Source organism: Rhinoraja longicauda, chromosome 27, assembly GCF_053455715.1.
Source record: "Rhinoraja longicauda isolate Sanriku21f chromosome 27, sRhiLon1.1, whole genome shotgun sequence".
Lineage (NCBI taxonomy): Eukaryota > Metazoa > Chordata > Chondrichthyes > Rajiformes > Arhynchobatidae > Rhinoraja > Rhinoraja longicauda.
In genome coordinates, this window is record NC_135979.1 from 13438179 (window position 1) to 13442683 (window position 4505).

Consider the following 4505-nt stretch of genomic DNA (forward strand, 5'->3'; position numbering starts at 1 on the left):
TGGGGCCGAGTATTTGGCCCCACGCTGCCCGTTCTTGCGGCTTAAAACTTAGTAGAGCAACTTCCATCCCCTTTTGTATGAACACCCCCACCTCCCATTTTACATTGCATTCACCTCTTTTTATTTCCTCATTGCGGAACAACGTTTCTGTTTCAGGTACAACGGCTGATCTTTGTGAGAGTTCAGCATCCCTGTGGGCTGTCTACAGATTTATCTACATACCAGCAAACGAACAACATGAGATGGATATCTCTCCAAACGACCACATTTTTGTGGACAGATTCCTCAAAAGCGTCATGGAGAGGGAAATGTGTCAGTGTTGGAAATGATGGGAAGCTTTCTATTCTTTTCACAATAGATAGCAGAGAGAAACAAAAAGTTTGAATCCTTTCCTCCTTATCTTCACATCATACAGCTTATTTCAATTTTTACTATTATGGCAGCAGATGCAGTTGGTGTTCTCTGCTATCTCCTCCCAGGCCTTACTTTCCTAGATGTGTAGGTGTTTGGAACTGGTACCTCTGAACAAATTATAGCTCCATACTTAGACAGTAGAAACAAAGAACTACAGATGCTGGTTAATACACAAAAGGGCACAAAGTATGGATAGGTAACGTTTTGGGTCGAGACCCTTCTTCTGACTGGTTGTAGGGGGAGGGAAGAAAGCTGGAAAAGGTGAGAGGCAAGACAAAGCGTGGCAGGTAATGTCAATCTATGCAGGAAATACTGTTGATGCTCTCTGCCCTCTCCTTCCAGGGTTTACTTACTTGGTTCACTTCAGATTAGTTTATTGTCATGCGTGTCGAGATACAGTGAAAACCCTTTGTTGCGTGCTAACCCGTCAGCGGAAAGACAATGCATGATTTCATTTACAGTGTAAAGATGCATGATAAGGGACTAACGTTCAGTGCAAGGTAAAGCCAGTAAAGTCCAATCAAAGATAGTCAGAGGGTCAAAGACATTTTAGCCCTAGAAGGTTCACCAGATTGATCCCTGGGATGGCAGGACTTTCATATGAAGAAAGACTGGATAGACTCGGCTTATACTCGCTGGAATTTAGAAGACTGAGGGGGGATCTTATTGAAACATATAAAATTCTTAAGGGGTTGGAGAGGCTAAATGCGGGAAGATTGTTCCCGATGTTGGGGAAGTCCAGAACTAGGGATCACAGCTTAAGGATAAGGGGGAAGTCTTTTAGGACCGAGATGAGAAAACATTTCTTCACACAGAGAGTGGTGAGTCTGTGGAATTCTCTGCCACAGAAGGTAGTTGAGGCCAGTTCATTAGCTATATTTAAGAGGGAGTTAGATGTGGCCCTTGTGGCTAAAGGGATCAGGGGGTATGGAGAGAAGGCAGGAACAGGTTACTGAGCTGGATGATCAGCCATGATCATATTGAATGGCGGTGCAGGCTCAAAGGGCCGAATGGCCTACTCCTGCACCTATTTTCTATGTTTCTATGTCACCAATGAGGTAGGTAGTAGTTCAGCAATGCTCTCTAGTTGTGGTCTGTAGGAGTAGAGATTTAAAAGTGTGGAGCGATTGTAACATGTGATTGTAGCTCTGCTTCTGTGACCAGCACACAAATAGTCGCCTGGGTTGGGCGCCATCTTGGAATGGGTAGATGACATGAACTGATACCTCCTAACAAATCATAGTTCTGTACTGAGATATTATTAAATAACCAACTTCAGTTTCCTCTGCCCTTGAGTCCATTCATTCCTGTAGTGATTGTGGGCCTCTGTAGTGAAAGAAAAATGTCTGTTTTTCTACTTTGACTGACTAACAAGTAACACAGTAGTATTGTTGCAATTATTTTTTAAATTGTATTATTCATTGGTATACGTTAAACAATCATATTCTGCAATAAAACCAAGTGTTATTGGACATGGTTTAAAATGTAATTGCAAAATGTTATGAAAGACTTTAAAAAAGTCACAGATGCTGAAAATCTTGAAAACCCAAATATTTGTAGGGTTTGTAGGTTAATTGGCTTCTGTAAATAGCCCCTAGTGTAAAGGGAGTGGATGGGAAAGTGGTCTAACATAGAACTAGTGTGAAGGGCTGATTGATGGTCACGTGTGGCTGCGCCTAACGGCTGCGGCTCTCTGGCAGTCTGTTTGCTTTTTTTCTTTTTTTGTTTGTTTGTGTCGGTGTTGGGATGGTTTTTGTTTCTGTTTTTGGCTGTGTATGTGTGGGGGTGGGGGTGGGGGTGGGGGTGGGGGGGAAACCTTTCTTTTATTAGGTCTCTTCCCCGTTGCGCATCTCGGCCGCGGGACCTTCCATCGGCCGCGGGGCCTTACATCGCCCGGCGCGGCTCGGCCCGGCTGCTGGACTTAACATCGCCGGCGCGGCTCGGCCGCAGGGCCTTCCATCGCCCGGTACGGCCGCGGGGCCTTACATCGCCCGGCGCGGCTCGGCCCGGCCGCTGGACTTAACATCGCCGGCGCGGCTCGGCCGCGGGACCTAACAGTGCCCGGCACGGCTCGGCCGCGGGGCCTTCCATCACCCGGTATGGCCGCGGGACGGTTCAGCGCTCGGTGCGGCTCGGCCGCGGGGCCTTCCATCGCCCGGTGCGGCTCGGCCGCGGAATGGTTCAGCGCCCGGTGCGGCTCGGCCGCGGGGCCTTCCATCGCCCGGCGCGGCTCGGCTGCGGGACTTAACATCGCCGGCGCGGCTCGGCCGCGGGACGTTTCAGTGCCCGGTGCGGCTCGGCCACGGGACTTATCAGCGGCCGCGGGGCCTTCCATCGCCCGGCGCGGCTCGGCCGCTGGACTTAACATCGCCCGGTGCGGCTCGGCCGCGGGGCCTTCCATCGCCCGGTACGGCCGCGGGGCCTTACATCGCCCGGCGCGGCTCGGCCCGGCCGCTGGACTTAACATCGCCGGCGCGGCTCGGCCGCGGGACCTAACAGTGCCCGGCACGGCTCGGCCGCGGGGCCTTCCATCGCCCGGTACGGCCGCGGGACGGTTCAGCGCTCGGTGCGGCTCGGCCGCGGGGCCTTCCATCGCCCGGTGCGGCTCGGCCGCGGAATGGTTCAGCGCCCGGTGCGGCTCGGCCGCGGGGCCTTCCATCGCCCGGCGCGGCTCGGCTGCGGGACTTAACATCGCCGGCGCGGCTCGGCCGCGGGACGTTTCAATGCCCGGTGCGGCTCGGCCGCGGGACTTATCAGCGGCAGCGGGGCCTTCCATCGCCCGGCGCGGTTCGGCCGCTGAACTTAACATCGCCCGGTGCGGCCGCGGGACGTTTCGGTGCCCGGGGCGGCTCGGCCGCGGGGCCTTCCATCGCCCGGTACGGCCGCGGGGCCTTACATCGCCCGGCGCGGCTCGGCCCGGCCCGGCCCGGCCGCTGGAGTTAACATCGCCGGCGCGGCTCGGCCGCGGGACCTAACAGTGCCCGGCACGGCTCGGCCACGGGGCCTTCCATCGCCCGGTACGGCCGCGGGACGGTTCAGCGCTCGGTGCGGCTCGGCCGCGGGGCCTTCCATCGCCCGGTGCGGCTCGGCCGCGGAATGGTTCAGCGCCCGGTGCGGCTCGGCCGCGGGGCCTTCCATCGCCCGGCGCGGCTCGGCTGCGGGACTTAACATCGCCGGCGCGGCTCGGCCGCGGGACGTTTCAATGCCCGGTGCGGCTCGGCCGCGGGACTTATCAGCGCCAGCGGGGCCTTCCATCGCCCGGCGCGGCTCGGCCGCTGAACTTAACATCGCCCGGTGCGGCCGCGGGACGTTTCGGTGCCCGGGGCGGCTCGGCCGCGGGGCCTTCCATCCCCTTGCTAGGGCTGTGCGTGTCGTTTGCCTCGGGAGGGGTCGAGCTGCCTGTCCGTGGGTGCGGGGGGAAGAGAGTGGAAGTTTTGTTGCCTTTCATCACAGTGAGGGGGTGTTTGGAGTCTGTGATGGATGTTTGTGTTGGGGTCGTGTGTCATATGTTCTTTTCTTTTTTGCTGTGTCTTGTGACTGCTGAAATTTCGTTCGGTATTTATACCGAATGACAATAAAGTTCTGTTATACTGTTATAATGGACTAGGTGGGCTGAAGGGCCTGTTTTCATGCTATATCTTTCAATCAATCTATCAATTAAATTAAAAAATGAAACGCTGGAGGAACTCAGCAGGTCAGGCAGCACCCATGGATAGTGAAGCAGAGTTAATGCTCTGGGTCAGAGATCTTCTTGATGAGGTTGGCTTTGTTGTTTCTGCAGATGCTGCCTAGCCTGCTGAACATTTTCAGAGCTTTCCCTTTTCATGCAAGAAGTTCTTTCTGCATTTCTCGAAAGAAAGGAGGTAATTTTCACTCCTCGTTGTTTTTTGTCAGACTGCTGGTGATTTGAGGGATGCGAAGATGGAGAATTAAAGTAGCTTGGCTATCTTCACCTGTGTTCTTCATGGACTGATCAGGGGTAGGGCATTACTGAGCATAGTGAGAAAGGAGGACAAGAAAACTAGACTGGAAAGAAAAAAATATTGATGCCCACATAAAAGGAAATGGAAATAACCAGCAAGTTTTTATAT